Genomic DNA, 23,933 nt, shown 5'->3' on the forward strand with positions numbered 1-23,933 from the left:
TGCTCTGGAAACCGTATCTAGGGATATCTATTGGTCTTTAAATTCAATTGATTTAGACTTGTTTTCCAAGTTTCTTCTGAAAGCATTTTTACCTTCAAACGACAGAATCAATAATGTATGTTTAAACTCTCTGGAGCAAACATGTGTGTCTGATCTATTCTATCAAAAGCAGTAAAATACCCAGGACTCCAAAGGTAAAAATAGTGAAGAGCATATCTGTATAAAAGTATGGTTAGAAAGTGTAAATCATCTCATCAAATCAGTTCCAGAGAAAGCTTCTGGGAGGTACACAGGCATCCAGATCCCCCTCCAGTTTGATTTGTATATGAATAAGGACAACGGAGTTTTCCATGAGGAAAAATAGTACATTGAAATATTTTATTATTAATATAGACATAAAGCAGTATCAGACATCTTAAATACAACTGCTCTCTTGTTGCCATTTGTGAGATGCTTGCTCTTTGATGTAGAGTTAATTTCTTTCACTACATTCGCAACATTTGTTAAAGCATTTACATCTTAAAGAAAATGAATAAATATGTCAAATGCAAGGATGCATATTTTAAATATACTATTTACTTTCATAAGACAATGTAATACTTTCAAAATATTTCCTCTTAAACATTTTTACTTCTAAATGGATTCATTTTAGATTAAATCGGTCTTAATTGGGCACTTCAAAAAGCAAGGTGAAATTACATATTTATGCATTTTAATGGATTTTACCCCTTTTGACTCAATGTAAATTGTCTTTTTAGAAAATGAAAAAGAATGAAAAATAATAGCTTAAGGTAATATAATCTTGTTCTGCACAGTGAAACTGACTTTAATTTCTGCTAAACCAAGAAACTAGAACTCAGTTTCCTAATATTTGTTTCTCAAATATCTTCAACTTTTCCCTTTTTGTCTCCAACTTCTTCTCAGCATTTAGACTGGTCCAAATTCCTCCTATATACAAAAACTAACAAACTAAAACAGAAACATGTCAAATTCTGGCTATTTCCCCAGGTCTCTCTGCCCTTTTACAGGTAACCTTCTCTCTCCCCGTGCTTCCTTCCTTCAACCCTCTGCAATCTGGCTTCGGTTCCTTCTGCTCCACTAAATTTCTTCCTATTGATGCCATCAATAACCTGCTTGTTATGAAATGTGAAGGTACGTTTCATTATTGTTTTCTTACTTTGACAGTAACAAACCGCTCTATTTTTCTAGAAGTGGAATCTTTAATTGTTATAATACCATTCATACTTGATTTTCCTCCTATATCTCTGGCCACCCTTAAGTCACATAATGGGCTTGTTTTTCTACACTCATTCTTGAGATGTGGTGCTCTTCAGAGCATTAGACTATTCTCATTCCCACATCCTTTGTGACTGATGGCTAGATAATAGCCTTAGCAAATCACTGAATTCACATTCAGTTCCCCTCCCACATTGGGCTGGTCTTTTGCTTGGACCAATGGAATGAAGGGAAATGATACTGTGCAAATTCTGAGCTGTACTTAAAGACATATCCTTTCATCTTTTTGTTGCCCAGACATGCCATGTAACAAAGTTTGGGGTATCCTTCTTGAAGATAAAGTCCTGTGTATAGAGAGAGACCCTGGACGATGAGAGACCATGAGGAAGAGAAAGATCTGACCAGCTTCAATCTATTCCAACAATCCTGTCTCAGGTGACAGACATGTGAGTAAGGCCACATTGCATCCTCCAGTTCCCATTGCATCATCAACTGACTGCAAATGCACTAGTGAGCTCAGCCAATACCATGTGGAACAGTGACAAGCTGCCCAACTGAGCCAAACCCAGGTTTCAGAATTATGAACAAATATTTACTAGTGTTGTTTTAAACCACTAAGTTTTGGGATGGCTTATCAAGAGGCAATAATTAACTGACACACTCTCCTTAGGCAATCACAATCCCTCCCATAGTTTCAATTTTTATCACTGCTTGATGACTTTCAAATCTAGACCTCTACTTTAGCCTCTTCCTGACTGCAAGTCCATATACCTAATTGCCAAGTACATTTCCATGCTTGGATATCAATAGGACTTCTAAACCCTGGCACCTGGGTTGGGAGATTGGAAATTTAGAACTACTATTTTCACTACCTACTATATGTGGCCTTTCCTTGTAGCGTAGCATGTGTATTCTGGCATGGTGGTCTTAGGATGCCCAAATTTCTCTCATGGCACTGCATGGCACCAAACGTGAATGTTCTGGGAAGCCAAGTGGAGGCTGCAGTGCTTTTACTTATTCAGCCTCGTCTGTCATGCCACATCACTTTTGATGCATTCTATTGGTTACGAGCAAGTCACAAGCCCACCCAGAGTCAAGTGTTGAGGAGAGAACCTCATCTATTGATGAGAGGAATGTCAAGGTCTCATATGCAAAGATCATGTGGAATGAAGATATTCTTATGGCCATCTTTAGAATATGGAATTTGCCATACTAACGCATTCACACATGGCAAGCAGCATTGTAAATTGTTACAGCCATTCTGGAAGACAGCATAACTTCTTTCATTTTAACTCAGTAACCTCACTCCAGGAACTTCATAATGAGGGAAAAAATCAAGGAAAGCAAAAAGGTCATCATTAAATGCTGATAATCTGTTAGCAAAAATAAATAGAAATTAAAAATTGCAGCAACTATCCAAATAACTACAACAGGTGAATGACTAAGAACTACTTAGCATTAGTAAATGAGTTTCTCCTGTACCATTCCTTCCCATAGTGACGCTCTCCCATTCTTGTCATGAAGGAACCCAAGAATAAAGATAGCAAATTCTAGACTTCCATACCTGCCAGATGCCATGTAAAAAATTCAGAGATAAATACTTAGAGACCATGTTGTGGAAGCAGTTGTTTTCTCTTTACCCAGACTAGATAAAAAAAATCCCACAAAAATCCCAAGTTTGAGAGGATATGGATATGAGAGGTGTGATAGGTAGAGAAGGGGAAGGTTTAGCAAAAAGAGCAGCAAGAGAACATACAGCTATGGGACTCATGTAGAGACTTCCCTGTGCCTACACCCATATGAGAGCTCTAAGACATGAGTATAGGACCCCCAGAAGGATTTCAGGATAGAAGAGAGTACCCAAGCCTGGTCTTTGTCTTGTTGTCCTAGAAGGAGGCAGGCACTACAGGGAGTATCCAAGCTACCCTGACCCCTGAGTAAAGCAGAGTTTTTGAAGTGCTCCAGCAGATGGGCAGTTTGACAGGACACTGGAAATGGCCAAACATTTTCCCAAGTGACCCAGAATGGAGTGGATGTTGCTGTAAATGCAACTGGAACAGTAGGCTAAGAGGACAACACTCTAGAAGTAGCTTGAGTTTGGATACTGTATTAGTTTCCTAGAGCTGCTATAACAAGGTACTACAATCTTCATGGCTTAGTACAACAGAAATTTATTCTTTCACTGTTCTGGAGCCTAGAAGTCCAAAATTCAGATGTCAGCAGGGCCAGGTTCTCTCAAAGCCTCTGGAAAATAATCTGTTCCATGCTTTTCCCAGCTATCCTTGGCATTTCTGGACTTACAGATGCATAACACTTCCAGAACATGGCCTTCTCCTACATTCATATATTGTCTTCTTATAAGAAGACACCATTCGTATTGTCTAGAGACCTGCCATGCTCCAGTATGACCTCATCTTAACTAACTGCATCTGCCAAGACCCTATTTCCAAATAAGATCACATTTTGAGATATAGGGGTTACCTTTATATTTATCTTCAATATGTAATTGATAAACTTCAATAAATATTTTTGAGAAAGACAATTCCATTAAAAATAGATGCCCCATAAGATTCCAGTGAGAAGTATGGTCTTGTCCAAGGACCAGACAGGATTGTATCATCTTGTGGATATCCATTGGGAAAAAAATGACCCTGAGCCAGATCACCTTCCCAATTCCCATGGTCCAAAGCTCCTAGCAAATTGTTGGAAAAAGGAAAGAATATGTAAGAGAGGAAAATCTTGAATTAAATGAGCTTAAAACAAATGTCTGAGTTTATCTTAAGTTGACTAAGATACTTTATTTTTTATTTTTGTAATCAGGTAATAACATCAGGGTTCCAAAAATGGAACTAAACAAAAGTATTGAGAAAAATGTAAGCTGGGTTTCTGGAACACCCAAAGTTTTGAAAATAAATATCATAATAGTTATAAATCTATCTGTTCTGTAGCAATCTTTGGGGAAAAAGAAGGGCCGGATGTCAGTTTTCTTTAACAGAGAACTTTGTAAAGACCACAAAGGGATTAATTAAGAGTAGCTAAAGGAACGAAAACTACATACAATTTACTTAAACTACAAATAACAAAGAAGGTAGTACTGACATTGTTTTTGCAGTCTCTCTGTGTTAAAGAATTTATGATCTCCAATGCCTCATGTGACAAAGATTTTCCCCTCTGCTCCTTTGGTTTCACTGTTCAGTTTCTGCCTCATCAGCTTTCTCAATGTCCCGCACAGTTCACTTTCAACAACTATCTACAGCAACAAGAATCCATTTCAAAATGGTATACTTTTTATCTTTTCTTAAGAGAAGCATTGCTCTTATCAGACTTTAGACATGAATATTTGTCTTCCAATATGTTCTGAAATATGCCTGTCATGGCTCCTGTACACCCACTGATGGTATATCTCTTTGTTTTCAGCACACGCTCCAATATTCCCTTCCAGCTAAGCAGAACATAGCACAGGGGTTAGGACGTGAGTTTATATCCTGAGACAGCCTCAGTTTAAACACCACCTCTGCCACTTAATAGCAGTGTCACATTGGGCGTATTATTTAACCTTTCTCTGCCTTAATTTCCTTACCTATAAAATTGTATCTACCTCATAAGGCTGTTGTGAGAATTAATTAAATGTGTTAATTCTTATAAAGCATTTAGAGTCAGAGTCGGGTTAAATAGTAAGCACCCATTGTTTATTATTTCTAAACATATGAAGAGTTCTTTCACACCAGTAAGAAAAAGCCTAAAATGAGTCAAAGGTAAGAGCAGGTAAATCACGAAAGAGGAAATGTAAATGATCAATTAAAAATGAAAATATATCATGGTCAGTAAATATAAGAATGCTAATTAAAACAACACAATGATTTTTTTGCCTATTACGTGACCATATAAAAGTTTGAGAATATTAAATGCTAATGAAAACCTGCAGAAAATGGCAGTCTCATTTATTATTGATGAATGTACATTTTTATAATATTTTGGAAAATAAAACTAGAAATATTAAATTTACAGTATATATGCTCCCTTACTGAGTATCTTCATTTCTAGGATTCTGTCAGGGGGAAAGAAAAAAGAAAAATCAGCAATTTCTGATACTGTCAAAAGTCTTACCCAAAAATACATCTAAAAGGTTTATAATAACACTATGTGTAAATAACTAGATTATCCATTGCTATGGCCTGCATGTTTGCATTCCCCCAAAATTTATATGTTGAATCTTAATCCTCAGTGCAACAGTAGTAAGAGATGAGGCCTTTAGAGGATGGAAAGGATTTGTGCCCTTATGAAAGAGGCCCAAGGGAGATTGTCTGCCCCTTCTGCCATGTGAGGATACAGCAAGAAGATGCTGTCTATGAGGAACAAGCCCTCACCGGACGTTGAATTTGCCGGCACCTTATTCTTAGAATTCAGACCTAGAACTCTGAAAAATAAATTTCTTTTATAAGATACCCAGTTCATGGTATTTTGCTAACAGCAGCTGGAATAGACTTAGCTATCCATACACAGGGAGGGAAATGGTGTCCCAAACCATGATATATTAATTCTATGAAACAATAAGCAGCTATTTAAAAAATGTGAATCATTATGCATTAACTTCAAAACAGGTCCACAAAAGACCACTTAGGAAGAATAGCAGCTCCATGTTAGGTTCTCATGTTTGTTTGTTTTTTAATCTTCAGCGGTTATATATACGTATATACGTGTGTATGTGTGTGTAGCATTTGTTTCTCTTCGCAAAGGAAATAGTAGTTTACGGTAGTTATATTTAAAAATGGGATTAAGAAGAGAAAATGAGAGATTATCAATTTTACTTTTGACTATATATTGTTTGGATCAGTAGAGTATGCAGGTATTATAACATATCAATGGAAAATTGTGAAGAATGGGGAAAAATAAATTTGCAATAAAAGTCAAAAATCAGCTACTGCATACTTTCCTCAAGGCTCAACAAAATACTCAATAGTTATGAAAATGTTTCCAAAGGGCATGTTTAATAATAGAAAATAATTCTTTTTGTAATGTTTATCTTAGGTTCAGAAGTACATATGAAGGTTTGTTACATCAGTAAACTCATATCACGGGAATTTATTGTACAGATTATTTTATTACCCAGGAATTAAACCCAGTATCCATATTTTTTGGATCTTCTGTTCCAAAGTTATCTTTTCTGCTCCTCTCCCTCCTCACAACCTCCACCATCAAGTAGACCCCAGTGTCTGTTGTTTCCTCCTTTGTGTTCATAGTTCTTAACATTTAGCTCCCACTTACAAGTGAGAACGTGTGATATTTGGTTTTATTTTCCTTGGCTATTATTCATGCTCCAGCTCCATCCATATTCCTGCAAAAGACATGATCTAATTCTTCTTATTGCTGCACAGTATTCCGTGGTGTACATGCACCACATTTGCTTTATCCAATCTGTCATTGATGGGCATTTATATTGATTCTGTGTCTTTGCTATTGTGACTACTGCTGTAATGAACATTTATGTGCATGTGTCTTTATGGTAAAATGGTTTATATTCCTCTGGGTATATGTTTAGTCATGCGATTGCTGGATCAAATGGTAGTTCTGCTTTTAGCTCTTTGAAGAATTGCCATACTGCTTTCTGCAACTGTTGAACTAAATTACACTCATACCAACAGTGTGTAAGTGTTCCCTTTCATCTGCAATATCACCAGCATCTGTTATTTTTTGACTTTTTAATAATGCCCATTCTGACTGGTGTGAGATGGTATCTCATTGTGGTTTTTATTTGCATTTCCCTAATAATCAGTAATATTGAGCTTTCTTTCATATGCTTGTTGACTGCATATATGCCTTTTTTTAGAAAGTGCCTGTTCATACCCTTGCCCACTTTTTAATGGAGTTGTTTTTTTCCTGTTAATTTTTTTAAGTTCATTATAGATGTTGGACATTAGACTTTTGTCAGATGCATAGTTTGCAAATATTTGGATACAGAATCAATGTACAAAAGTTACTAGTATTCCTATACACCAACAACAGCCAAGCTGAAAGCCAAATTAGAAATGCAATCTCATTCACATTTGCCTCAAAAATAATAAAATACCTAGGAATACAGCTAACCAAGGAGGTGAAAGATCTCTACAACAAAAACTGCGAAACACCAGCACTTCTCAAAGCAATCAGAGGAGACATAAACAATTGGAAAAGTATCCCATGCCCATGGATAAGAAGAATCAATATCATTGAAAAGGGCATACTGTCCAAAGCAATTTACAGATTCAGTGCTATTCCTATCAAGCTACCAATGATATTCTTCATAGAACTAGAAAACCTATTTTAAAATTCCTATTGAACTAATAACCTGAATAACCAAGGCAATACTAAGCAAAGAGAACAAAGCTGTGGGCATCACATTACTCAACTTCAAACTATACTACAGGTCTACATTAACCAAAACAGCATGATACTGGTACAAAAACAGATAAATGGACTAACCAATAGAATGGAATAGAGAGCCCAGAAATAAGGCTGCACACCTATGATTATCTAATCTTTGAAAAAGCTAACAAAAGCAAGCAATGGGGAAAAAACTCCCTAAGCAATAAGCTGTACTGGGTAACTGGCTAGCCATATATAGAAGACTGAAGCTAGATCCCTTCCTTACACCATATACAAAAATCAACTCAAGATGAATTAAAAACGTAAATGTAAAACCCAAAACTATAAACCTTGAAAGACAACCTAGACAAGATGATTCTGGACATAGGAATGGGCAAAAATTTCACAATAAAGATACCAAAGGCAATCATAACAAAAGCAAAACTTGGTAATTGGAATCTAATTAAACTCAAGAGCTTCTGCACAGCAAAAGAAACTATCAATAAAGAGACAACTTAAAGAAAATAATTCTTATATACAAACTATCAAGTTGTTGAAAAAGTTTATTATGAGCTAAAAAATTAAATTCCTTTATGCTCACCCTGTCTATCAGCAAGGGACTACACATGACCACGATACAATGTAAATGTGGAACATACACTGTCATAAGTTGGAAATGTAGTTAGGTTTTCTCTCCCTAAGAGGAAAAAGAAAAATTTAATTTTCTGTCCATCTATAACAGGCCTTGGGGTAAATGCTAAAATGCAGCCTAGAGTAGATGAAAAAACTTTTCTTAGTAGAAAGAGGCACAGCGTACAGCAGTATTTCTCTGCAGGATGAGAGGTATAGGGGGCAGGGGTGCTTCAAGAATATAAGAGCTGGGACCAGATCAGAATCTGAAATGCAGAAAAGAGAGGCTGTTAAAAAGCATATTTAATATTTGCTTATTTCGTTGACTCTAAGAAGTACAGTTTTTCACATTTTAATACCTCTGAAATTAGGAAGAGTGTTAGATTTAGTGACATATTATAATCACTGCTGGCCAGGTGGCAGTTCTAATGTGGTTGTCATTGCTTTCAGTATAAATATTCACATTGTTGTCACTTCCATTGAGTTTTGAATATTTTTGGTGCTACAAGTGTTGAGTTTAATTGCCATTTAAAATGTCTTCTAAAAGATTGCACATGATTCCGCATTGAGGCAGAAGTCATTATATACACAAAAATACATAGAAATAGAGCAGTGGGGAGTGCATTTGCTTTTAGTGAGGCAAATATTTATCATTTCAGGAATGACTAGAGCCACTTATTTCCTTACAAAACAATAACCATGTGTCTTATGGAACCTAAGAAAAATAATACCCAGAAGTAGATGAAGCTGTGTTAGGTTTTGTTATTAAATGCATACAAAAGGGATTGCTATCATCTGCTATACAGAGGAACTAAAAACACAAGAAATTGCTAAATCTCTTGGAATTGATGAAATACAATGAGTGGTGATGTGACTGATTCATGCACCATGCAGGACTATTTTTTAAAGCATTATGTCATAGTTTTGTTGACTGCATTTGTTTTTCTTAGTAGAATATACATAATCCAATGTATGTCTTTTAATCAATAGCATCATAGATCAATAAAATATGGGTAAAATACTGAAAATCTTTAGAAAATCTACTGGCTTTCTGATTAAAAAATAAAGAAAGAAAAAAAGCCAGGAATAATATTCTAGGTTGGTAGAAACAACAAGCAACATTTCACCACTAGGCAGGGAAAGAAAAGTGGGCCTGTGGCCATTGCACTCTCTTGGGTTTCAGAAAAAAAACACAGAAAGAAAATGTTTGAGAGGCATTGGTTTAGGATAATATGTATCCCATTTTTGGCTCTTCTATTTACGTTTTATGTATCCCCAGACAAGGTAGTGAATCTCAGCCTTAGTTTGCTCCTCTAAAAAATAGGTATAATAATACTTCCTCAAAGACTTACAACAACTTAAAAAGTAGCACAAACACACAATTCATCAGGCACTTGGCTTGTAAATGCTCATTAAAATATGAGCCCCCGTGTTTTTCCAAAGGAAGTTTTGATCTTTAGGTAAAATTCTGGTTTGTCGAGGTTATGTCATCGATCAATAAGGAACACTAGTTGTTAAAACTCTAAGATTTAAAACATACAAATTCAACATTTAAAAACAGTATAGTGGGTTGATTTGAACAATATCTTGATTTGATGAGATGCATCTTTTCTAATGTGCTTTAATCTCAAATACTTTCCCAAATATAATTCTTTTCTTCGAAGCTGCCACTAGCTGACAAATAGTCATCTTCCTCTGCTTTTTCCCTCTAAAGAAAGGAATTCAGAAGCAGCATGGGAAAAAGACCTTCCCTGTCAAAAGTAATAAATCAGAGTACTTTTTTCATTGCTCTCTTAATTTTCATCTCTAATTATAGCTTGGAAAAAATATTGGGGTGTAAAATTAATTTTGTAGATTTAAGAGGGAGAGATTAATCTCCAGGAAAATTAGAAGACATCTTTGTCATGCCCGAGTCCTCTTTGTCTATGTGTAATTTCAGCCCTCACCAAAGGTGCTCATCACATAAACGTCAAAGGGGAGAACAAATGAAAGTCACAACAATACAATAAATTGGTTACTTTAAAGAATATGAGGTCATAAAGTTTCTAGTAGTTTTCTAACTGTTCTGATGAATTACTGAATTATTTTTTAAACTTATATTGGAGAAGGGTATCTATACAGCATTATGGGCAAGGATTATGACTCTTTCCAGGGACTATAACAGAGTATTGCCTCCATTGCCCTGTGATTCATCTTCCTTTTCCCATCAGGATTATTACAACCAGGAAATGGGAATATAAGAATGTGCTTCTTCCACATTTATGCACTGAATTAAGAAGGAGAAAAGGGAGAGATCCCATGATTTGGTTCCACTTAGAAACATTAATAGTTGCTAAAATTTGAGGAAACTTTCTATTTGGAAAACAAAATGGAAACAAATATAGATTCAAAAAGGGATAAAGTGCAATTCCTTTCTCTTTAGTTTTATAGGCATATGTCGACAATCTACTGCACACTACACTATTCCAAGAGCACAGAGCCAACTGGGAAAAGCAGATATATTAGCTGAGTTTTAATCTCTAATATTGTTAATACTAAAACAGATGTGTGAAGATGGCTATACTTTTCCACAAGCATGGTTCTCAAGGTTCTCTGTCCTAACTTCATTCCATATTCTTACTTGAAACCTATGTTTTAATCCAAAAGACTGCAAAGCTTGTAGGGTGCTTGCCTGAATCCATCACTTTCTGAATCCCTGCCCACCTCCACATTGTAGGTATCATTCATTTCATGTGCAACATTAGCAATTCCACTCTTAGACACTTATTTCTTTGCAGCCAAAATTAAGGCCCTATTTCTATTCTAGTTCCCTACTTTATGAAGAAGTCATACTGTATAACTCATGTATTAGTCCATTTTCATGCTGCTGATTAAGACATATCCAAGACAGGAAAGAAAAGGAGACTGAATTTGACTTACAGTTCCACATGGCTGGGAAGGTCTCACAATCATGGCAGAGGGCAAAAGGGAGTTCTTACATGGCAGCTGCAAGAGAGAATGAGGAGGGAGCAAAAGAGGAAACCCCTGATAAACCCATCAGATCTTGTGAAACTTACTCACTATCACAAGAATAGCATAGGAAAGTCCAGCCCCCATGATTCAATTATCTCCCACTGTGTCCCTTCTACAACATGTGGGAATTCTGGGAGATAAAATTCACAGTGAGATTTCGGTGGGGACACAGCCAAATCATATCCTTCCACCCCTGGCCTCTCTCAAACCACATATCCTCATATTTCAAAACAAATCATGCCTTCCCAACAGTTCCCCAAAGTCTTTACTTATTTCAGCATTAACCCAAAAGTCCACAGTCTAACGTCTAATCTGAGACAAAACAAGTCCCTTCTGCCTATGAGTCTGTGAAATCAAAAGCAAGTTAGTTACTTCCTAGATCCAGTGGGGAATACAGACATTGGGTTAATACAGGCATTGCAAATAAGATAAATTGGCCTAAACAAAGGGGCTACAGGCCTCATGAAAGTCTGAAATCTAGCAGGGCAGCTAAATCTTAAAGCTCCAAAATGATCTCCTTTGACTCTATGTCTCACATCCAGGTCATGCTGATGCAAGGGGTGGGCTCCCATGGTCTTGGGCTGCTCCACCTTTGTGACCTTGCAGGGTATAGCCTTGTCTCCTGACTGCTCTCACAGGCTGGCATTGAGTGTCTGTGGCTTTTCCAGGTGTACAGTGCAAGCTGTTTGTGGGTCTGGTGTCTGAAGGACAGTGGTCCTCTTCTCACATCTCCATTACGCGGTGCCCCAGTATGGACTTTGTGGGCGGGCTCCAACCCCCTATTTCCTTCCACACTGCACTAGAAGAGGCTCTCCATGAGAGCCTCACCCTGCAGCAAACTTCTGCCTAGACATCCAGGAGTTTCAAAACATCTTCTAAAATCTAGCTAAAGGTTCCCAAACCTCAATTCTTGACTTCTGTACACCCGCAGGCTCAACACCACGTGGAAGCTTGGGGCTTGCACCCTCTGAAGCCACAGCCTAAGCTGTCCCTTGGCCCCAAGGACAGGACACCAAGTCCCCAGGCTGTGCACAGCACAGGACCTTGGGACTGGCCCAGGAAACCATTTCTTCCTCCAGGCCTGTGATAAGAGGGACTGCTGAGAAGACCTCTGACATGTCCTGGAGACATTTTCCCCATTGTCTTGGAAATTAACATTCAGCTTCTCATTACTTACATAAATTTCTGTAGCAGACTTAAATTTCTCCTCAGAAAATGGGATGGTTTTTTTTTTTATTATTATTATTACATTTACAGGCTGCAAATTTTCCAAACTTTGATGCAGAGCATAAAAATTAAAAAATGGAATGCCCTTAATAGCATGCCAGTCACCTCTCGAACGCTTAGCTGCATACAAATTGATTTCTCCAGATACCCTAAATCATCTCTCTCAAGTTCAAAGTTCCACAAATCTCTAGATCGGGGACAAAATGTCACCAGTCTCTTTGCTAAAACATAGCCAAGAGTCACTTTTACTCCAGTTCTTAACTAGTTCTTCTTTTCCATCTTAGACCACCCTGTCCTGGACTTTATTGGACTTTTGGGCAAAGCCATTCAACAAGTCTCTAGGGCGTTCCAAACTTTCCCACATTTTCCTGTCTTTTTCTGAGCCCTCCAAACTGATCCAACCTCTTGCTGTTACCCAGATCCAAAGTCACTTCCACAGTTCCGGGTAACTTTTCAGCAGTGCCCAACTCTACTGGTACCAATTTACTATATTAGCTCATTTTGACGCTGCTGATAAAGACATACTCAAAACTGAGAAGAAAATATGGTTTAATTTGACTTACAGTTCCACAGGGCTGGAGAGGTCTCACAATCATGGCAGAGGGCAAAAGGCATTTCTTACATAGTGGCTGCAAGAGAGAATGAGGAAGGAGCAAAAGCAGAAACCCCTGATAAATCCATAAGATCTCATCAGACTTACTCACTATCATTAGAATATCACGGTTAAGACCAGCTCCCATGATTCAATTACCTCCCACTGAGTCCCTTCCACAACATGTGGAAATTCTTGGAGATACAATTCAAGTTGAGATTTGGGTGGGGACACGGCCAAACCATGTCACCTCATGAAGAGGTGATACATTCTAGCTCATGAAGAGGTGATACAATACATCTCATGAAGAGGAAGAAGAGCACAGCTCTAGAACTGAATTCAGGTTTCATTACTTAACAATGTGACCTCAGGCAAATTTCATCACTTCTCTGAACTTCAATTTTATTCTTCATAAATGGGGCTAACAATACTCATCTCAGGTTTATTTGTGAGGATTAAACAAGATCATGGATAAAAATGATTTATTGAGTTTAGTACATGAGAAGCTTTCAATAAGAATTTGCAATTATTATTATGTTACTTTGCCCAAGTTAATTAATATAAAAGCAACCTCATCATACATGTAAGATCTTGTTCCTCCTTCTTATAAAAGTAAATTGTCTATAGTCTTGTGTAATAGCACCAAATAATAATCATATCATTCATTTAACAAGAGCTACACAACCACCATTTCAAGGTTGTTACTGAACCCATACCAGGCATTTACTGAAAATATTCACTATATTTCAGAGGGACCCAGTTTACTTGCAGACACTTAAACTCATATAATGAGAATAATAGCAAGCACTTGAAAAACTCCTGTGTGTCACTCTTACATAGTCTTTTATAGCCTTGCTATCTCCCATCAAGAGGTGGAGGTCTTATTTTCTCTTTCCATAAAGCTAGCTGTGCTTTTGTGACTGATTCAACAAATAGAATGTAGTGAAAAAGACATCACATGATTCTCAAGGCCAGGCTGTACAAGGCAATGTGGTTTTCATCTGTCTGACTCTCTTGGACTCCTACTTTTAGAATCCAGCCATCATGCATAATAAAACCAAGCAGCCACATGTCAAGAATATCTATGAGTGTTTCCACACCTTCCTTGAAGGTTCTAGTAATATTTAATATTAATCCACAAACATGTAAATCAGCCCTCAGTTGATTCCAGTCAGAGCTTTTTTTTTTTCCCTTTGAGATGGAGTCTTGCTCTGCTGCCAAGCTGGAGTACAGTGGCATGATCTCAGCTTACTGCAACCTCCAACTCCCTGGTTCAACTGAGTCTCCTGCCTCAGACTCCCGAGTAGCTGGGATTATAGGCATGTACCACCATGCCCCACTAATGTTTATATTTTCAGTAGAGACGGGGTTTCACCATGTTGGCTAGGATGTTCTCGATCTCCTGACCTCATGATCTGCCTGCCTCAGCCTCTCAAAGTGCTGCAGGCATGAGCTACCATGTCTTAAAATCACCAGTCAGAGATTTTAAGTCAACTCAACTGACGCCATACTAGCAGATACGCACTGTCCCTACCATCCTCCCTTCCTCCTGCCTTCCCTTCCCATGTTGGCCACTTCTGTCCTAACTCTGGTTTCTTATTACTTCATACATACTGCATTTCAAGAAGCCCCTAACTCTTGTCTCTGCTCCCCTCTGCTCATTTAAAACCACCCAACATATAACTAGTAAAAGGCCAATCTTCCCAAAACATTAATTCTATCCTGTCATTACTCTATTAAAAAGTACTCAAGACCTTCCCATATTCTAAAGAGTAAACCCCAAGTGCACAGCAAAAATCTCCAGATTCTATGCCAAATTAACTCTTGACACCTTGCTATCATTTCCCAATATGAACCTCCAGATACAGACAGTTCAGGACTGTTTTCTGTTCCTTAATTAGACCTCACAAATCTGAACTCTTGCTCACAGTATCACATTCCTATGAAGACTTCATCCAGTGGTACGTTACCTGGCTCAAATAGGCTCATGCTAGCTAATTTTTTAAATACTCAGGAACTTTGCAAGCACATTACTAAATTATTGATAGCTTCAAATTGGCCATAGCAGAAGTATTGACACCATGGAAACTGGCAAACACTGCAAATCAGCGCTTTGCAGAAGTGGAAGGGAAAACCAGTTCACCACCACACCACTGCCCTCATTTGTGTGCTTCACGTACTCAAATCTATACACAGTTTGAATCCCCAGATCAAGCGAAATCCTCTCCACAGAGCCTTCCCTCAAGACTCAGTTTTTATATTTCCTAGCTTCCTATAGTCTGTTTCAACTTCTCAATTGTCCTTAAAGACCTACTACTTTGTAGAAGATTGTGCCCCAGCAATAAAGCAGCAGAACTGAGGAAAGAGGTTATGTTTCTGTTTTGGTTTGTGCATGACTTACAACATCTAGTGGCATGCCATGTACATTGTAAGTATTCAAAGATTTAGAATGAGACTTCTATTAGGAAATGTTTCAAGGATGCTCTAGAGACTCTAAAAGTACGCCCCTAAGGACTTTATCACATCTTTTCCAAGCAAAAAAGAAGACAGTTCAGGGAAGGTATTATAAGTCTATATAATATCTTGACTCCCAAAAATATATTTGAGATTATTGGTACTATGGTTTGGCTATGGTTTGTCTCTACCAAATTCATTTTGGAATTTGATCCCCAGCGCAGCGGTATTGGGAAGTGGTGCCTGTTGGGAGGTGTCTGGGTCATGGGGTGAATCTCTTACTAATGGCTCAGAGCTGTTCTTCTGACAATGAGTGAGTTCTTGCTAGCGCAAGACTGGATTCGCTCTTGAGGGAATGGATTTGTTCCCTTGAGAGCGGGTTGTAATAAAGCCAGATGCTCCTCCGGTTCTCTCTGTATGTTTTCGCTTCCCCTTTCACCTTCTCCACCATGTTATGACATACCACAGAAGCACTTACCAGAAGCCAGGGCCATGCCCTTGAACTTTCCATCCTCATAACCATGAGCTAAATAGGGCTGTTTTCTTTATAAATTACCCAGACTCAGGTATTCTGTTACAGCAACACAAAACAGACTAAGACAATGGGCATACAAAAAAAACAACCTAATAAGATATAAATATAAAACTCAGAGAAAGGGAAAATGCATTTGTACTAACTAGAATGTCAAACGCTGCATTTAACCATTACATTTTGCTCTGAGCTTCCTGGCAACCAGAGCAAAATAAACAGGAATGTAATGAGTTACATTGTTGGCAGTGTAAGGTTATCATTATAAAAACAAGAAAGCATATGTGGAAAGAGACAGCATTTTCCTCTGTTAAGTTCTAAAACGCATGTTTCTGAAACTTTATATATAATGTAGTATGGGATATGGTGGACAATATCCTAGTACTGTGTTTACAAAATAAGTCCAATATAGGCTGTTTCTTCTAGTTAGCCTTGGCCAAAACTGACAGCATAACCTTAAAGCATGACTCATTCAAGATAACTATATAAACTGTATACTCCAAGCATTTAGATACCTAGTGTTCTAATAATATAAGTGAAATAAAAGTAAATCATATAGTAGTAAAGTAGACTATATATAGTTGTATATATATGTTGTGTACATATATATATACAACATATATATATGTTGTATAATCTTTATACAACATTCCTATATATCATGCCTTTCAAGAAGGCATCTGGTAAGAAATGAAGCATTCTCCAGCCAGTAGTGATGGCATGCTGTAACAGATTCTGCAACAGATTACGGTTCTATCTATCAAACTCCTTTCTCTGGCAAGGGCAGTAAGTAGGCGTGTCCCTTATAAGTGATTCCAATACAGAGAACCAAAAGTCACACAGCAGGATGATCTCAGAGACAAAGAGCTAAAGCAGAAACTTGTTCAGAAGGGGATACGAGAAAAATGATACCTGAGGCAAGGAAGATCTGAATTCTGTATTCTGAAAGATCCGAATACAGAAAAGGAGGGGAGTAAACGAAGAAGTTTGTCAAAAATTATACAAGAAAACAGAAAGGGTGGGGGCTACAAATTGCTGAAATTTTGCATGCCACTGACATTTGTTTGAGTAGACAAGGCAAATGTATTTAAAGATATTGGATTTAATGAAAAAAATATACATGTTTTGGAAAATAAGAAGGTAGTGTGGTTGATGTCTTCTCTGTTCAAAAAGTTTAGTCATTTAACCAGTATTTTCTCTAGAAGAAAAGGCATCCACTTCTCCATTAGAGCAGACAGAAAGAGCAAATGTTTAAGGTTTTTTGTGAACTTTTTTTTTAATCTTTGGATTGCTGAAGCCAAGCATTTGAACAAGTACTTGATATAGTCTCAAGAATACCCACCACAGAACATGAGATAAATGGACTTTCTTTTGGAGGCGAGTGGAGTTGTGTGGTTGGGAGGAATCTGAAAATATTTTCTTATAAGGGTTACCAGCCACCTACTGTGGCCATAAAAAATGCCTCAGTTATGCTCCAACAGAATAGCTGGTTCTAAACAAAATGCACAACCACAGCACCTGCCAGGATGCATTAACAGCAAAAGTCATCCCCAGATGACTGAAGGACTTGACTCATTATTTAATATTGACCAAGCAAATTGGTGAATGTCTGCCAAAGACAAGGGTTTTAACCTGGTGAATATGGAGCTATATTTTCCAACAGAGGCAGATACCAGAACCAATTTTCTTTTAAAGCCACTCCCAATATTTACAATGAAATTATGCCATCTGTGCTTAGGATAATATTCATCCTTCTAGGTACTATGACAGAAGAAAGTATCATTTTATGTCTCTTTCAGCCATGAGATTCCATGGCTTAGTTATGTCACAGTTAGTGATAAATATCACAGATATTAATCAAAAGAAATTGATTTCATTCAAATTAAAGCAGAATATTTACAGATGTCCAAAGAAAGAATGAATAAAGTAAGATAATATACAGTGAGGGCTGTGGCTCTGAGAAAAAGGTAGATACTACATGGAGCTGATATTGTAGAGTGATAATATTTAGGACATGATACAAATAATGAATGTATGTTTAGACTTGACATACAGGATATCTCACAATCTTAAAATTCTATGCCTCTGAATGCCTTTTGTCCAGATTTACTCCCTGGATTTTGGAGCTATGTTTTCTTGCTTGGATTACTGATATCTACAATCTATTTTTATCTCTATATTTATTCTCATTGTATCTTTCCCATACACACAGACATCTTCATTCCTTGCTTCTGTGTCCAAACCCTCACTGCTAGTACTAATCTTTCTGCTTACCTGACTGTAAAGAGGCTGTGGCCTCTTGGCTTCCATCTTATACTTAACATCCTGTCACTGCCCTCATCCCACAATGATCATTGCTCCAACATATGTCTAATTAATTTTTCCAATGATGGCTGGCTCTAAGTAACATAAAGTGATCTACTGTTCTTTAATAAGCAGAAGTGAAATTTTCAAAGATGAATATATTTGGAGTAGAGCTAAGATTTCTCCTTGCTCTCAAAGTCTATGTGTTGAGCTAAGTTCACCCAATAAACACATCTCTCTCTCCACCCGCATTTTGAAACAAATACAAAATACAATAAAAGAGTTAGACAGTTGGAATAGCAACATAACACCTTTTATACTGATAAATCTAACCCTGGAGAATGTGGTTTATATATTTGGCAAATTTCAATCCCTATTATTGAGCATCAGAATCAGAGTGTCCTCCTCATCCTGTTATAGGCAGCACCAGACTTCCCTGTGTGAGGGTCTGTTCTGTAAAATTTAAGACATGAGGTAGCAGAGCTCAATGCATGCTCCTGTGTGTAGCTATGCTCCAAGAGAAAAAGGAGGGTAAAACACACATGATACATTCTTAAATCCATTCCCAAAGTCACCAAACAGTCCTCTTTGTCACTCAAAGGAAAACTGTAAGGAATGAGGCAAAAAAAAGAAGAGAGAGAGAGAAAGAAAGGAAGCTCAGGAATAATTAGAAGAAATTTCCCTTTTGGAAATCAGGGAAAGAAGGAAGAAGAGACTCCATCTCCCAATCTTAAAGATTATGATTGATTCAATAAAGTGGAATACAAGGATTTAGATGATTTAACCCAAGTCGATTTCAAGTGATCATGTCAGGATTGGTGTAGGTGAGGGATGAGAGAGGTTCGGGGAAGACAATTATGAGAATGAATGTATGTCACCAACCAACTCCTCAATGAACACCCTCTTTCACTGACCATCTACCAGGACTACTGTCTGTCATGTACTATTCTCTAAAATTAATGTTATATTTTAGTTAATATAAGAAACTCTTATTTTGCAACTATCCTTTGGCCAGCTCTAGTATACAAAACAAAATATAATGATCCCTCATCTCAAGAAGCTTATGTTCTGGAAGGCAGGAGTTGTCAAGAGACAACTGTAATAAATCAGGAAAAGAACTGTAACCAAAACAAGCACATGGTACCATGAGAGCCCAAAGAAGGACTTTTAAATCAGACTTGTGAAGGCTTCCAGGGAGGAGATGATATGTATCTATGGGATTTAAAGGAGGCACAAATATAGGAAATGGAGAGACAGAGCTATGCAGAATGACGGGAGGGGCAAGACAAGGTGTGTGTGAAAATAACGTGCAGGTCAAAAGGGCATGGTAGATTTGCATTATTTTCAGAATTACGCAGAAGAAGGGACTGGACAAGCAGCTTCCAGTAATTTGGCAAATAATCTAGGCAAGAAGTGAGAGGACCTAAGGCCATGAAGATGCTGATGGAGCAGAAAAAATAGATCTGCAGGATGTTTCCATTTTGAATCAATAGAGGCAAGGTGGAGGTAGAGGAGTCAAGAATGGCTTCCAAATTGCTAAATTCAGATGCCAGACTGGCAGCATTTCATCTCCTACTACAAGGCCCTTCTGCCAAAGCTGCCTCACCCTGTTGGGAGCACATATTCCCTGTAACCCAAAACCTTCATAGTGGTAAGGCATTCCAGACAGAGATCAGCATATGCAGAGCTGCATCCAGGCCTGTGTGATGCTGAAGAGTTGCAGCCTTGGGCTTCCAAGAACATCAAGAGTTAACTCTATTTACAAGGTTGGTATGTACCACATCCATCCTCCTCCCTCTTTGTGTTATAATCACTCAGCTCTTGATAATTAACATGACAACTGACCCTTTGACAATCACATTAAACTGCACAGCTCTTTTCACCTTCGGTACTACACAGCAATCACATGCGTGATGGAGACTAAGAGACTTTCTCCTTTAATACACTGGCTAGGGTTAAAATATTCAGGGTGTCAAAACAGATGGCAGCAGGCACTACATTCTATATACAGCTCAACCTATTCCATATCAGCAGTGCAAAGAATGGCTGACAGAAAATCTATGGCTCAGGCTCCAGCATAGAAAACATTAATGCAAACATACTCTGCCCAAAGGACTTGGCATTTACCACACTTTCTACTGGAAGCACAAGGTTCCTGTGCCAAAGGTCAGGGGCAGAGGGATTAACTTTTTCCATATATTTAAGCAAACTGTCCATCACACCAAAAGTGCAGGCACACACATACATACACACTCCATTTATTGTAGTTGATTATGAAAAAGGTCAGCTGAGTGATTTGCTGCCAGACACACACACACATGCACACACAAATACACAGGGAACACCTGCTAACATTCTCAAACTATAAAAAGAATGACCAGCTCTACAATTTCAGGAATGACAAAGAAAATCTGGTCATTCTTGTCAATAGAATCTATTGGTTTCAAAGATTGAAATGCAATGATGTTCGCTTTTCAGTTCAACAGGTCATTTATTTCCCAAAGATTTTTGCAAAGCAAGAAAATAAAACAAACAACTGTGTGTGCCAAATGTCAATAAGCACACATTTGATGGGTTTCCCATCTTAAAAAATAAATTATTTCCTAAATAACGCTTGAAGAACACTTTGCCTCTTCAAATCTAACATTACAATATATTTATAAAAATCAAGTATAGCATTATAATATATTTACAAAAAGTCAAATAATGAATGTGTAGTTATACTACTTAGTCAATCTGAATATGCCACTTAGCAAGGAATATGTCACTTTTCAAAAAATATTTTTTCTTAGTTTTTTTTATTTTCTTGGGGATCTAGAATGCTACATACACATGATATATAGTGAACATATATACTGCAAACTGCATCTATTTTACATTTTATGCATCACATACATTTACATATTTTGTTACATATTAGAAAGTATATGAAATGTAATATGACAAATATATGTATATTTTTGTTTGTATTCTCTCAAAACTAAAATTTAAGTCTTTTATATCTATATTCTTTCATTTTGTACACTCACATTCTCCCCTGAAATCTATCTATAGTAGTTAAAATATGCACCCATGTGGAGTAAATAAGAATGTTCTCAGCATCACCCACTCCTTCTTCCCATTTTCTACTGTGCACATCTTGTGAGTCCCAGGGAAGTATTTAACCATGAGCCATGAGTGACATCATCCATTTATGTGTCATCTTGCACATCCATCTCAGGGCAATGTTGAGAATGGACAGCATCTCCCATGAGGTCAGATAAAAAGGAAAAGCTTTTTTTCTCTATAGATAGGTTTGAGTGATGCAAAGCAAGTCAGGTTTTTTTTGGTTTTGTTTTTGTTTTTTGTTTTGTTTTGTTTTGTTTTGTTTTTAAGGCTACTCTGTAAAATTCAAAGCCAAAAAAGAGTTCAAATTGTATCTCTGATAGACACTGTTTTTAAAGAGACCTCCTATCAGTAAAAAGTGTTGTTCTCCAAGTGATTTTGCATATATTTTTAATGCCAATTCATGTCAGTATTGACACTATGTTTTGACAGTAAGAGGAATTAAAATGATTCTGAGTACCTGAGGTGACTCTATTGACACATCAGATTATGCTTAATGTTTCAACAGCAAAGCAAAGTGGAGCAAAGCAGTCACCCTAGCATGCCTGGCTTATTAAAGCCATTTTCCAGCCAGGACTATGCACCTCACAAGGAAAAGCTATTTCAAATAGAATCAGTTGGCTTTGAATATATTTTTTTAATCTCAGAATAACAGATTCTCTACACTTTAAAGGTTATGTTCAGTTTTTCAGTAGGAATATACAAAAACTGGCTCTTTGTTGAGGACACAGAATTTCCTCCCTCGGGGATTCCCTGACTCCGGAAGCCTAGGCAGGAGGAGTATAAGCACAGCAGCTGCAGCAAGGCCTGGGCTCCAGGTTCTAAGGCTCCCACGGTCCACCCGGAGAATGCAGCAAGCATCTCAGGTCTGTCTTTTAACAAGGTATGTAAGAGCAGGGAGTCTAAAGTATCTAGGGCTTTGTGAATCATCACATTCTCATGCCACACTAAATCTTTTAATCATACAGGAGGGGCCGGCTTATAGAAGGTCAACTGTACAATTTGTTAAGAATTACTCTCGTAGCTGAAGTCTGCATGGAGAAAGTGCAAAGGACACTAAAGACTAAGCTCTCATCAGGCCAAGGGAGGTGCCAGTTCGAACGTCTTCTTTCTCTCTTCAAAGATAAAAATCATCCAAGTAAATCCTACCAAGAGAGGCTAGGTATGCTTTTAGACATTTTGGTTTTTATTTTTGTTTATTTATTTTAATTGATGATAAACACTATATCATTTATCATGTAAGACATGATGTTTTGAAATATGTATGCCTTGTGGAGTGTCAGGTATGTTTCTTTTTAAGTTAGAAAGAGGTATCAGCCCTTTCCTTGTTATTTTCTCAAGGTCTCAAAAAATATTTGTCCCACTGGTAGGGAACACCTGATATTTCATACCAATGGAATCAAATCTTGGGATTCCAAGGCTTAACAAGAATCATTATAAGGCAGGAATTTGTCACCACAGGTAGGTTTGGGGATTTTGTTTATTTACAACTGAATATTTACTTTTTTGTTTTATAGTACTTACTTGCTTTTTTCACCTGATTCAGTACAACCTGGAATAGAAACTATCTGCTCATACCTAGGACTATGAGATTCCAAAACATATTTCTCCATCGGTGTGTTTGTATATGAATCTAAGTGGAAGAAAGCAGATAATTCTCCCTAAAAGACATATTTTGCAGCTATCTGTGAAAAACAGGCAAGCCACTGCTCGCCTAGTGCTGGTAATCACAAAGCATTTTTCTGAAAGCTTTGTAAATGCTTTTCGCCTTACAGATAAGAGATTTAAAGTAGACAGAAATAAATGACAGCGCTCACAGGGACTTACCTCTATGGCACTGCCGCTTGCCTAGCAGGCTGAAAACTCCAGGCTTTTCACGGTCCCTGTCAGGTTTGACTCTGTGCCTGCCAGCCAAGATGTGATGGCAAATAAGGCAGAGTGGAGAAAAGAATGTGAAAAGGATTCTAGTCAGCCAGACCCAGGGTTGAACCCAGCTCTGCCACTGACTATCTTCAAAGTCCAGCTTCTCCTATGGTAAAATCAGGATGATAAACTCCAACCAGAGTGCAGTTAGGAGGAGTAAATTAAAGTGCCTGGGCTAGTGGTTAGAAATAGGAATTGGTTGTTTTTCCTGCCTGAAGCACATACGTTGCTTTTTAGCCACATCTTGAAAGCAATCTTAATATAACAACTTACTTTTACACACCAAAGTAAGAAGTACACTGCAAATGATATCCTACTCAGCCCTTTACCCCGGCCATCCATGCCTTCAGATCCCCAGCAGTGTCAGCTGGCTTTTCATAAACCCGGCATCACAGAAGGTGCTGAATACATTTTCTTCCCTAGATGCATTTTCTCTACCTTAAGAGAGCACCAAGAGGCTGAGTTGACAAGAGAAGGGATATCTAGTATGTTGACCACCCATTCTCAGTGCCGCCAGAGCTCTAGAGTATCAGCAGAGGATAGGTGAGACAGAAAAAGCTTTGAGGAATTCGTATGTTA

This window comes from Sapajus apella, unplaced genomic scaffold (assembly GCF_009761245.1).
Source record: "Sapajus apella isolate SASKATOON/1434 unplaced genomic scaffold, GSC_monkey_1.0 scaffold42, whole genome shotgun sequence".
Lineage (NCBI taxonomy): Eukaryota > Metazoa > Chordata > Mammalia > Primates > Cebidae > Sapajus > Sapajus apella.